This window comes from Pantherophis guttatus, chromosome 3 (genome assembly GCF_059756535.1).
Source record: "Pantherophis guttatus breed Tessera chromosome 3, ASM5975653v1, whole genome shotgun sequence".
NCBI classification, from domain to species: domain Eukaryota; kingdom Metazoa; phylum Chordata; class Lepidosauria; order Squamata; family Colubridae; genus Pantherophis; species Pantherophis guttatus.
Genome location: NC_142065.1, coordinates 27316799 through 27330019, shown reverse-complemented (window position 1 = coordinate 27330019; position 13221 = coordinate 27316799). Strand labels below are relative to the sequence as shown.

Sequence of the window (13221 nt, the reverse complement as noted above, 5' to 3'; positions counted from 1 at the left end):
GCACTATCAAACAACTTCTGCAAAGGTAGGAAAACGGAAGCTCCGTTTGGGGAAAGAACATTTTCAGACATGATTGCTAGGCAGATTCAGCACAATGCAAGCACTGTCGTCCTTGTATAGCAACCTCAGATGAGATCAGCAACGTAGCTGTTATGCAAAACTGTTGCTAAGTGAAACATCATGATGACCTTACTTCAGTTTGCAGATCTGTGAAAGTCATAAATGGAAGGATGGTCACAAAATTACTTTTTAATTACTATCTAACTGCCAGCAGCTGATAAAGGAGGCAGTCATTAAATGAGTACTACAGGTATTGGGGCATAACCTGTGTTTTAAATTGAGGCTTAATTTCTCTTAAAGTTTTCTTGGGAATGTTTTATGCAAATTATCTTGCAAGGCCAGGGGCTAAACACGAGCCTTTCTGCATGTAAAGCAAATACTTTATTACTGACCTATAGCTCCTCCTATGCCATTTAACCTGGTAAGAAGAATCTGAAAGTGCCTGAATTACAGGTAAAGGGTAGTTTCTTTACTTTTTCAGTAATTGCTCCCTCAACAATTCTTTTCAAAAGCTCAGGAGTGGAAGATTTAGTAACCTTGGAACAAATCAGCCAGCAGAAGTTGCCTTCTAGATGCTGCTGAACCCACACTCCCAGAGTGTGGTTCAGAGCATCAACAGTTAGTGGTTGAGGAATTCTGGGAATTGTCATTCATCAACTGGGCAGACTGAGGTTCCCATCCCTAGGAAGTTGTATACAATTGTATGGGATGGAGGCAGTGGTGGGATTCAGCCAGTTTGCACCACTTCGGGAGAACCGGTTGTTAACTTTCTGAGCAGTTTGGCAAACTGGTTGTTGGAAGAAATCATTAGGGCAGAGAACTGGTTGTTAAATTACTTGAATCCCACCACTGATGGAGGACATTTCTGCACATGGTCCTCAGCTCTGGACAATCTATTGTCATCATCTCTGTTCTGCAGCTCAGCCATTCTTTCTGGTTCAGACCTGGTGCATTCAGAAAGTACACCAGGTGATTAGGAATACTGCATGTCTACGGGGCTCAGGACAGGCTCATTTCCCTAATGATGAGAGGGTTTGAGACTTACTTGTCTGTCCTCAGCCTCCCCCATCTTTCTATAGCAGGTCAATCAGAGTGTTTTGCAGATCTGTAAATGCAGCTAAGAGGAAGTATCTTGGTGGTTTTGTATCTCCCCTTCTGCGCTTGGGGGGGGGAGGGGGGAATCACCAGTAAAATGGACAGAGACAGGACTAAAATGTGGGGAGTGATTGAATAGTGTTCTTTATGCTTTCCTATTGCTTAGCTGGAGGAGCAATGAAGATGTTATCAACACCACGATCAACACAAAACCGTAAGGTAGCTATTTCCAATCTTCTATGGAGGTTGAGGATATGTCAGCCTTAGAAGGTAGACCAGACTAAAAACCAAACACAGTGCATATCTAAAGCTATTTTTATTAGAAGCAGTTACTGTAACTAAATGTTGCAAGTCTGAATATGCTTCCCTTCTCCCTCTTTTATCTTCATGAGAATTAAGAGGGGAGTGGGGCTATCTGAGACATTCCCATAGACCACTTTCCCAGCCTGGGCTCAATTTTCCTTTATCTGATTGTTGCCTTGTTAGCAGATCTTCCCTCCATCCTTCAGGGCCATCCTTTGACCCACTCCAGGAAGTGAGACAAGAAGCTCAGGGCACCAAATGGCTGCCCATATTTACCTATAAAGATAAATGCAAGCGGACCCTCCTGTTCCGAGGTCAGACAGGTCAACTTGGAAGTCAAGCCCAGATGGGCTGCGAAATTCTGGCCCAACTTCTTGAAGGAGTGACCCTGAGGACACAGATAAACCTCCAAGAGCTTGAAGGACCCTCTAAAAAAAAGCCTGCAAACGACCAGCTGTCTGCAAGGAGTATAAATCCTTCTATTCCCCACCATCCAGTCAGAGCTGAAGAAGCTTCTTGGATGAGAAGCGAAACGTCTTCGAAGAAAAACGAGAAAGTCCAAGTTGCCTCCTGAAAAAGCACCTTTGGGACTTCCTGAGGGAGTACGGATTTAGCCGGGAGAGCTGTGGGTCTTTAAGGATTCCAAGGAGAAGGCCGTCCCGTCAGCCTCAAGGGGGAATATGGGGGTGTCATCCAAGTGCAACATCCACGCGCGTCCCCGACCGGCATCGACAAAGGTGGCTTCCAAGCCAGCTTCCTTCGCCGCTTTCCGGCAGCCGCCTGCCCACAGACACACCACCCCACGTCTGTATTCGCCGACGTCTCGGCTTGGGTCACGGCTACGTCATACATTCACTCCAACTCAACTCTCCCAGTCACCTCCAGCCGGAGGTGGGAGGGGAGGAGGAGGAGGAGGAGGAGGAGGCGACGAAGGATAACGGAGGAAGGAGGGAGAGGTTTCTCTCTCCTCCCCCTCCCCCTTTCTTAAAAGCTGCTTCCGGTTCTGCTGCTGCCATCTTCTCTCTCTCTCTCTCTTTGAGGCGGTCGAGGACTTACAAATGAAATAAAGGCGGGCAGCCGAGGGAGGCGGGGGCAAAGGAAGAGGAGGGGAGCGGGAGAAGCCCTCGCTGACGCGCCAGCGCTGGGTGCCGCGGGGCCGGCCGTCAGGAGGAAGAAGCGCTCGGGCTTTCGTTCTGGAGCGCCGGATCCTTCTTACGTCGGAGAGGCGCTGAGAGGACTGCGGGGCGCGAGTCAAAAATTAAAAATTAAAGTGGGGGGGGAGGGAGAGGCGGCGTCTGGGCCGCGGGCGGGCGTGGACCTTCGCTGGCTGAGCTCACTTCTCTCGCAACCCCTCCAAGTTATAATCCCTCCTGCCCGTTTCTGGGCTGCGGGTCGGGAAGAAGCTGGGGCAGCGGCGGCGTTAGAAGACATCTCCAACGCCCCCCCCCACCCCCACCCCCGGTGTCCTCGCCTGCAACGTTGTTTTCTGGAGGCGTTTCCCTCGCTTTCCTTCCTTCCCGGGCTCGCTTCGCACAAAGCCAGCGTCTGGGTTCCGCTCTCCCGGCTGCCCCCGCCCCACCGCCTCCCCTCCCTCTCCTGCCTTCCTTCTTCTTCTTCTTCTCCTTCTCCTTCTCCTTCTTCTTTTGGCTTCTTTTCACGCGATGGGCCAGAGAAGGTCCCGGAACGACCCGCGGGCCGGCGCCTAGAACTCCGGCCGCATTGCCTCTCCTGCTGCCGACTGCGTCTTTCCTGCCTTTAGCCGAGATTCATTCTTCTCCGGCTCTGAAGCGCTGTCTGCACCGGACTCGGCAGGAAGAAAGGAGAGAGAGAGAGAGAGAGAGAGAGAGAGAGAGAAAGAGAGGCGAAAAGCCGCCCTCCATCTGGGCTCTTGTGTTCCTGCTTCCAGGAGCCGGGAAGAAGGAAAGGTAAGCCGGGATGGGGGGGGGGGAGGGGAGCGGGCGACGATGCCGTTTTATCCGGAGGGAGGAAGCGGGGCCGCCGCCTTTCGCGGGTCGGTTTGCTCGTTTGTGGAAAGCGCTCGGACGAAGCCGGGCTGCGCCTGACTGAGCGATCTTTGTTAATAGAGCGTTTGGAGAGAAAGGGAGGAGACGGAAAAGGAGACCCGAGGCGAAACTCGAACCGCCAAAGGGTTTTTTTTGGGGGGGGGAGGGCTGCTGGGTGGGTGACTGTCCTCCAGTGTTGAAACATCTCGTTCTTTTAAGGGTAAGCGAGCGAATCTCTCCCCCCACCCCCCCGGGGCATCGACCGGTTAAACCTCAAAGGGCTTTTTGAAAAGGCGGCCGGGGGAAGGAGGGAGGAAGGGAGAGAGAGAGACTATCGTTTTAACCCATTTTGACTGTTGTTGTCATTGTTGCTCAGCGCCGGGCTTTTGTCTGGCGGAGGTTCCGTCTGAAAGAATGCAGCCCATCCAGGAGAATTGCCGGCGGTCGCTCGATCTCTCAAGTCGGCGGTGACTTGATTCCGGTCCACTTTCTTTTGTTATGATTCGGCGGCGGACTTCAGTGCGGGATGCCGTGTGTAGCGCGGTCCCGCCATATATATATATATATATCAGATCGCTTGGGTGAAGCAACTGGGAGCGATTTTGTCTTGGGGAGGAGGAGGGGGGCGTTTGGTTTGGTAGCGGCGTCTAAAATAGCAAACGGGCATCAAATTCGTCTTGCTTGTGTTTTTTTGGAAAAGACTTTCCCCGTGGGAGTTTGGATTCAAACGTTCGTTTTCGCCGGGACTTTGGAGAAGGGAAGCCGTATTGCTCTCTATATTTATAGAATAGAATAGAATAGAATTTTTTATTGGCCAAGTGTGATGTAGTCCTAGGATCACCTGGGAGCACGCCTCGCCCCCCCCCCCCGACTTCCTTGCTTCTTAACCTGGTCACGCCTTAAACCGGTAGGGAAGATTAAATCTGGTAGGAAAGTGGGGAGGAAGGTTGCTTTCCATGAAGCCATAAAAACTGGGCGAGCGCAGCCTTTGAACTTCGGCTGCTTTGTGTCTGAAGCTCGCCGGTGTCTCGTTCATTCCGTGCGACACCGAGGCGGTTTCTTGAGCCACGCAGGTTGGCCAATGCTCCTCCAAAGACTTGGGGGTGGGGGGAGAGGAAGGCGAGCGGGCTGTGTAGAGAAATGGCAAAGAATGTTAAGGTGGGAGCTCCGCTGTTTCTTTGGCAGCTTCCAGAGTGGAGGGGAAGCTGGCGGGTCCGGCTGAGCTGGGAACAGTGCCTACGTTGGATCGCTCTGAATCGTCTCTTGTCAGGTCTTGCGATTTGATTTTCCTGGCGCTTTCATTGAGGCTTTCATATTGGCTCCTCTTTTCCTCCTCCCCACCCCCCTTTGTTTAGTAGACCTGCCGGGTTTGTTCCTTCGAAGCTTCCTGCTTCTAAAGTGTGGCTTCTCTTTATTAAGGATATGCAAGCTGAGGGACTCCGGATCTCTTGCCAGAGGCTATTACGCTAGTTGGGAGTGATGCGGTTGCTTGTAAATCCCTTATGCATACAGAGATGAAACAACATGCAGCACTTGTGTGTGTGTGTTCCTTGCACTACTTTACAAGGCTGTTGTAAATACCACTTGACATAATATATATATATGGAATAGGCATACAAAAACTTGTAAGTTTTTTTTAATTTCACATCTAACACTTTTGTAAGTAACTTAAAAGTGGAGAACATACCTAAAGTTCCTTCCTTTTCCTACTTTCTCAAATCTTTGCAATGTATTGGATAATTTTTTATCCAATACATTTTATCCCCCCCAAAAAAAGTTTTTATCCCAGAGCTATAATTGCACTCAACAGTGAACTAAAGGGCCACAATCAGTGAGCTGTTGGAAGCATTACTTGGTCTGTTGTGTGGATGTTTGGGTGGTTTAGGGGTGGGAATTGTGGTGGGTGGGAGTGTGTTTGGGGATTGTTATGTGGGTTGGACCTGGTCTTTGGGTGTTAAGTGAATTTCGTTGTATGGGTATACTGTGTATACCTGTACAATGACAAAGTTATTATTATTATTAACTAATAGTAGATTAGTTAAAAATACATGTAGACTTACATGAGTGGCTGGTTATTCTTTTTCTCAAGTTAACTTTTACTGCCCTCCAGAAAAGTTACCTGGGAGAGTTAGGAATGCCCTAGGATGACATGATAGGTGAGCTGCAATTGTAGGGAGAACTGCCCAAAAGTTGAAAAGAGGCATATAGTAGAAGCCCTCCATTTATGTAAGTTTGGATTGAAACAAATATTTTCTGTAATAGAGGCATCCTTATCTGCTTACATGTACATGTTTTAGTGCCAAAAGAAGGCATCTCTTGATGCGCCTTTGGTCTGATCAAGCTGTGCTTACAAAATAATACTTCTTATAAAACTGGAGGATTCTGTTTAGATATATGACATGTATCTATGTAAAGTTGTGTATGTGCCTTTGAGTCGGTAATGACTCCTGGTGACCATCTGGACTAGTCCCTGCAGTTTTCTTGACAAGATTTCAGAAGTAGTTTGCTACTGTCTTTTTTCCAGGGCTGAGAGAAAGTGACTGGCTTAAATCTCTGGTTGTCTTCATACCTAAAGCCTACTAGAACTCAGCTTTCAGCTTCTAGCCTGGTGCCTTAACCATTACACTAAACTGATACCCATTGGTTTATCTATTGTCCATGAAGTTATTTATTTCTTTGTTTGTTTCATCCATTCCCAAAGGTTCTAGGTGGTGACTCCTCAATGGACCTCTTGTCTTATATTACAGCCTCCTATCACTAGCTATTGTTTAACTGCTGGTGTTTATGAAAATTATTGTCATAATGGTGTCTAGAAAGCACCAAATTTGATATTGCATAGTAAATTGCACAAGCAGATTGTGCATTGGCTGAAGTTGGGCATTAGCCTGTCTTGAACGTATGGTATGGGTCTTCTATTTCTGATACAAAATCACCTTTTCCCATCCAACATTTGAAAAATGATAATGAAGATGGTCTGAGTTCACATACTATAAATGTCATCTGTTTGATTAAAGAGCAGCACATGTTGTAAAGAGGAAGTTAAATGGCAAGGCATGGTCCTTAACTACAAAAAGTCTTCAAGCAAAACAAAGTCCAGTTGCCTTTTGAAAAAGCACCTTTGGGACTACCATGATCTGGATGGCTGAGAATCTCAATAGACATTTATTCACAATAGTAGTAGTTAAAAATAGAGTGATGCTAATATTTACTTTGGAGTATCAAGACTGACTTCAAGCATTGGTTTAATTGGATGCCTCAATTTGGAGATACATGAAGAAATGACGGTCACTAAAACAAATTGATTTGCTTGTCTATTAGATTTGAACATTTTTTTTTGAACATACTTGATTCATTTGTATTGTCATCTTTTAAAGTATAAATAACAATAACATGGAAAATATTAAAAATATGCCAATGAGAAAATTGCATGCACATTGAATAAAATAATAGATCTTTCCGGCTGTTTTTTCCCCAGCAGTTGTAATAAGGAATAACATTATCCTCAATTATTCATTATTTGACATTCAGCCAGTGGTATCTTGAGATTCCCATATTAAGATATGGGGAGAAGAGAACATCACTAATTGCTGTAGTTTCAAGGATTGGTAGGATTCTAAAAAGAGACAAAACTATTACCAATATTAAACCAACAAGGCAGCTGTTAATTTTCCAGATACTTTCTTGGAACAGTCCATGCAAGAGCTCACTTTCAACTCTGGGGAAGAGACTCTGAGGAAGAGGCTAGTATTGCATAAGTGGTCTAAATACAAAAGTTTATCTAGATCAATTTTCACAAATTCTTGCCAACTTCTAAGCATGTAACTCCTAGAAATTCCAACCCGCATTCCTTTAGACCAGATTAGTAGGGAATTCTAAGGCAGGGGTCTCGCCATATCTAAAAAATGCCAGATTAGAAAAATTTGATTTAGAACAGATCCCAAACTGGCTGGACTTACTTGTTTTTAATTGTTCCTCTGTTTCAAATGCTTTTGAAGAAATTTATGGTAAGCATCGTCTTCAGAGAACAGGCCAATCTGTTGTTCAATTGATAAGGTAAAGGTTCCCCCGCCCATGTGTGCTAGTCATTTCTGGTTCTAGGAGGCGGTGCTCATCTCTGTCTGAAGGCATCTCTGTGGTCATGTGGCCGGCATGACTAAATGGCGAAGGTGCTGTTACCTTCCCACCAAAGTGGTCCCTATTTTTCTACTTGCATTTTTTACGTGCTTTCGAACTGCTAGGTTGGCAGAAGCTGGGACAAGTAACGGGAGCTCACTCCGTTACACGGTGCTGGGGATTCGAACCACTGAACTGCCGAATTTCTGATCAACAAGCTTAGTGTCTTAGCCACTGAGCCACTGTGTCCCTTTAGACACCCTAAATTACTGCTCTGATTAAGCCATAGCACTATCTGGCTTCTTTCTGTATAATTTAAAGATCTATTCTTCTAGTAAGGGAAAGTAATGGAAGATGAATATTTGCAATATGATTTATCTGCAGTAAAATGATTAACCTTTTCTGCTTTTAATACTTCAATGATAAGTACATTGACTATTGTTTGGAATTCTTTCTGTATTTGCCTAACTTGACAAGTGAAAAAAACAGTTTGATCAGTGGAGGTACCCAGAATAATGTTATAACTTTTGGTCTAGAATTGCAGACATTTATTGTTCTTTACATTTCTCATGTGAATGCTCTTTGAAAACATTACAGTAATACAGTATGCTGCAAACTATTTGCTTTTGGTGCCATTGTTGAAAAGCAAACGCTGCATTATTCTGACTCAGAAACAACTGAAAATCAGATGATCACTGGAAAGTCCATTCTGATTTTTCATAGATGAATTCTAGAATTCCCCTCCTCAAAAGAGAGTTTTATATGATCTAGAAGTGTTCATTTACAGCAATCAATTATATGCTTTAATTCACCTGTATGTATCATTCAGCTCTGGATGGATTTCATCCATGAATCCATAATCTTGTGAATATAGAGGAAAAGATGCAGAGAAAGATGCAAACATTTACTGTATCTGAATTAGAAACATTGGAAGCTAGTATTAACTTGTTTTAAGTATCTGCAGTACAGAAGAGCCAGCGCTGAAGAGCCAGCGCTGTTCGAAGACATCTCCGTGGTCATGTGGCTGGCATGACTAAATGCCAAAGGCACACGGAACGCTGTTACCTTCCCACCAAAGGTGGTCCCTATTTTTCTACTTGCATTTTTGACGTGCTTTCGAACTGATAGGTTGGCAGAAGCTGGGACAAGTAATGGGAGCTCACCCCATTACGCGGCACCTTCATCTCCAGCTTGATACCATTGATGGTAGAATACATTTGACTGAGTCAACATGCAAGTTGTTTTGCATTGCTCTAACAGAAGTCTGATAATATTTAACCAAAAGATGATTTGTTGATCAGTTCTTTTGCCTTTCATGCATTCTTCTTTATTCTAACTTTACCTTGTTATTTGAGATATCTGAGCCAGAACAGCCTTCTGAGGCATGTGAGGTGACATGAAATTATATTCTCTGTTAGCTTCTATGCTGATTCCTGGGCTTCCCCATTAGCAGAAATCTCATTATTGAAACTCTGACTGTGCAGCTTCCTTTGCTTCAATGAAGCTGGTGTTTAAGAGCTTTCTACTTTTGTACATCTTCATAAACTTCAGTTTAACCAATAAACTTAAGTTTTTCTTCTGCTCTAATTAATGACCACAAAATTATAAGAAGTATTTTTTTTAACCATGTATTTGGGTATGGGATGGTGCAGGGGTGGGTTCTACTTACCTTTACTACCTGTTTGCATCATGCCCGCATGCACAGATCAACTTTGATGACATCCAGGTCATTGGGTGGAGCCTCCCACTGGTTTTACTACTGGTTCTTGTGAACTGGTCCAAACCAGGGGGCAATCCACCACTGGGATGGTAGTGGTGGAGAGTAGTGCTTGATTTAAGCTGCTTGAAATTAATTGAAGTAAATTGAATTTCTGTGGGTATTTTTTTTAAAAATATGCTTAACTTCTCCCTCAGCCTCTCTTTTAAAACTATTCTTATTAATGGCTGCAATGTTTTTTACCGGCATCACTTGAGGAAACTTGAAAAGCTATCTAAAGATCTATTGTTTCCTCTTCCCTTTCCATTGCAGCTCAGTTTTCAAGCTTGTGCCTTATCTCAGAATTAATTCCTAGTAGACATTACTTCCGCAGTTCAGTTCTTCCGGACTTGTTTTACAAAGCGTGGCAAAAAAGCTTTCTTGGTGCTCCTTGATTGAGCTGCTGTTAAAAACTACTCAAGAATGTTATTCAAACCATCTCCTCTTTTGGGGCTCTTTTGTCTCTGGAGGCTCCAAGTCTCTCTCTCTCCCTCCCTCCCTCCCTCCCTCCCTCCCTCCCTCCCTCTCTCTCTCTCTCTCTCTCTGTGTGTGTGTGTGTGTGTGTGTGTGTGTGTGTGTGTGTGTGTGTGTATACACACACAGAAAGTTTTGACTTTGCAGGCATCCAAACATGCAACTTTGGACTTATTGATGAAGGAGCATTATGAAATATTCCCTCGGTTAAAGTCATCTTTATTAGCAATAGCATTTAGAGTTCTATACTGCTTCACAGTGCTTTGCAGCCCTCTCTAAGTGGTTTACAGAGTCAGCATATTGGCCCCAACAATCTGGGTCCTCGTTTTACCTCGGAAAGGTGGAAGGCTGAGTCAACCTTGAGCTGCTCAGAATCGAACTCCTGGAGTGAGCAGCGAGTTAGCCTGTAGTACTGCATTCTAACCACTGCAGCACCACAGTTCTATTAGGAACAAAACGTCATAAAAACTGAAATCTATATGGCTTTTTGATATTTTTGATTGGCCCAGTTAGATGATGTCGCCCATCCTGTGCCACTAAGACCTCGATTGCCAAGACTGCTGTATTATGGTCAAAGTAAAACTTTGCCTGTGTGCGATACACTGCACTCTGGTGATATATTGTAGATAGAGAATATGCTAATGAAGTATGTTTCTTTTTATGGTGGTTGCTTTCAAAACAATGTTGCTTGTTATTTATACATCTTAGAGTGGTTGCTATTGGCTAGTAATTCTGCTGTTTTTATTCAGTCAATTAGATTTGTCCCATCACCAAAAATTGTGGCAGCTGAAATTATGCTCAAAAACAGTTAGGCCTTACAGAAATGTTCTCTATTCATTTGTTTCTCACAATGTGGTCATCTTTTAAGATTTGCAGAATCTAAAGCAGTGTTTTCAAACTTGTCAAGTTTAAGACGTAGGGACCTCAGCTCCCTGAATTTCTCAGCCAAGTTTCTTTCATAGTATTCTGGATTGCTTTTAAAAAGTAGACCTGGGAAACAGGGAATGCAAAGAAGTAAGAAAGACCATGTTCCTACTTCCTGGAGTTCTGTTTTCAGTTCTCTATGTGTGTTGACTGCATAGCAGATTACTGTAGTACTTCAGTGATCTCATGATGATAGGTGGGCCAAATGAGTTTCCAAGTTTGCTGTGTTTCTAAGGTTTCTGTGTTTCCAAGTTTGCTTGAATTGTAGGGAGGAGGAAGTAGCATGGAGAGGGAATATCTGCTATTTTCAGTGTACTACTGTTGCTGAGCAGTGAAGGAGTAACTGGTAAATCACTAATCAGTAATCACTGATTTACCAAACAGTTAAGAAACTGAACTATGAATAATAAATCCTGAGCCCAAATTTTGCTTCTGCCTTGAATGTAGGTCATCTTGGATAATGCTTGCTTGCAGAGAAACTGGCCTAAAGATGCCTTTTATTAATGACTTCCTTAGTCTACCATTTTAAATAGCTATGCAAACATGATTCCTTTCTAGCACCCCAGATATATTCATTTGAAGGATTGTCTATGATTTTCCATCCTGGTTCCCACAACTATGCTTTCTGGAGCGGATTGAAGGTCTCCTCTCTAGATTTATCGTGATGGCAAAATTGTCTGTTAGTATTCAGTTCATTATTTGCAGGACAATTCAAAAGAGAGACCAGTCAATTAATTTAATAAAACACTGCCTTGAAATCACATATGTGAAATAATCTGAATGTATTCAAAGTGCTCTTTAAATGTGAAGTGAATGTTTAATTGCTGGTTTAGAAGCTATTTAAGTTAAGAAGGGCCCAGAATATTTCTAATAGAAAGACAAACCATTAAAAAAAAATAAGAGATTGTTTGCATTTTGAGTCTGTAGACCATCTGGTCAGGATGATAGAAAAAGGATGGAAGATTTTGTTCTGCTGAAACCGATTTAGATTTTTCAGCTTGCTTGGATTATTTTGTCTGGATGCAGGTTAGTGTTTTAGACTTAGTTATTTCCATACTCTCTTCACATATGCGTAAGAAATCTTTTTGGCCTTCAATTTTATGTTTTTCACATTCTGCCCCACATTTGATCTGCTGAAACTAATCTGTGACCTTGCTGCTGTAGTAACAACCTTAGTGTTCTGCATGATACGTTGAAGAAGGAAAAGTTAAGACTGACTGGATATTCCTACTTATTTTGTTCTTGTTAATGCTTTAACAATAATAGTATCTCTGCTAATTATTGGAAATGAAAGAGTTGTGCCTTCCATATATATATAGTGTCGACTTACCTAATTAAAAACTATCAGTTCATTGTATTTCCTTTAAATAATGATATTATTCAAGGTATTTGTATGTAGAGGTATTTAACATGCAGCTACCACAGTTCCTAAAACTAGAAAATGTCAGGGATTGAATTGGGATTTTTACATCCAAACAGTGCAAGGCCTGGTGTTTAGTTCTTGTTTTTCTGGATTTTTCATAATGGCATTTCTTTATTACCTGAATTTGACATCGTCTTAAATGGGAATTCATTCAGAAACCAGAAACCATTCAGAACAGGTTCTAATATCCATACAACCACATAACTCCATATCAACAAGTTTGAAATACCAAATAATGGAAAAGACAAGAATTGCATTTACCTCTGTTAGAAAGTAAATGTTGGTCTGTAATCTGAACTTTTTCATGCTGTGAACAAATGACACATAGGTATTAATATAGATTTCTCCAAGAGTTCTGAGTGGGATAATTGGGCAGAACTGGCTGTGCTGTAGCTGGTGAGGGATTGAACTGACTCTGACTTCAGATTCAAACTATTTATCTTTCATTGGTGAGACTAAACATTCTGGACTATGTGAGGCACAGAAATTCTTTGCTTTACAACGATTCTGACTTGATTGCAGAATAGGAGACAAATCATAGAAAGGGAAAGAAAAAACAAATTCAAATTAAAGGATCCAGAATGGAGGGCTATCTAGTCTCTGCTTGAACACATCCAATAAATGAGAATTATCTGGGCAATTTGTTCTTCTGTTGAACTGTTCTTAATATTAAGAAGTATTTTTTCCATGATTCAATCAGAATTTACCTTCCTGTAATTTAGGATTGTTATTCTGTGTCATCACTCTGGGATGAGAAAGGGCAGAAGTCTTGACCTGCTTCAGACAAATTGTCAGGTACATGAAGTGTTATATATTACCCCTTAATCTTGTGTTCTCAAGGCTAAATATACAGTACTAAGATTATTCAGTCTTCATAGAACTTAGTTTCTGGTCCTCTGATCATTGTCATTCCATTTTTCTAACCCTTTCCCCAATTTCTCAATAATCTGCTTAAAATAGGGCTCAGAACTGAATCTAACCGTAACTCATCAAGTGGAACAATTACTTTACAAGGATCTGGAGATTATACTTCAGTTGAGGCAGCATAAGACTGGGACATTTTGGCAGCC

At 42.9% G+C, this 13221-nt stretch overlaps 1 protein-coding gene across 3 annotated transcripts in view; it reads left to right on the top strand.

Moving 5' to 3' along the window:
• Nucleotides 1-2374: 2374 nt before the first annotated feature.
• Nucleotides 2375-13221, top strand: part of SRC (SRC proto-oncogene, non-receptor tyrosine kinase) — a 102263-nt gene continuing 91416 nt past the window's right edge. The window contains exon 1 of one of the 3 annotated variants that reach the window (XM_060689653.2): nucleotides 2375-3383. The gene's annotated coding sequence lies outside the window, so the exon portion shown is untranslated. The remainder of the gene's footprint in view (nucleotides 3384-13221) is intronic. The other 2 variants (XM_060689650.2, XM_060689652.2) reach the window with 2 other exon arrangements.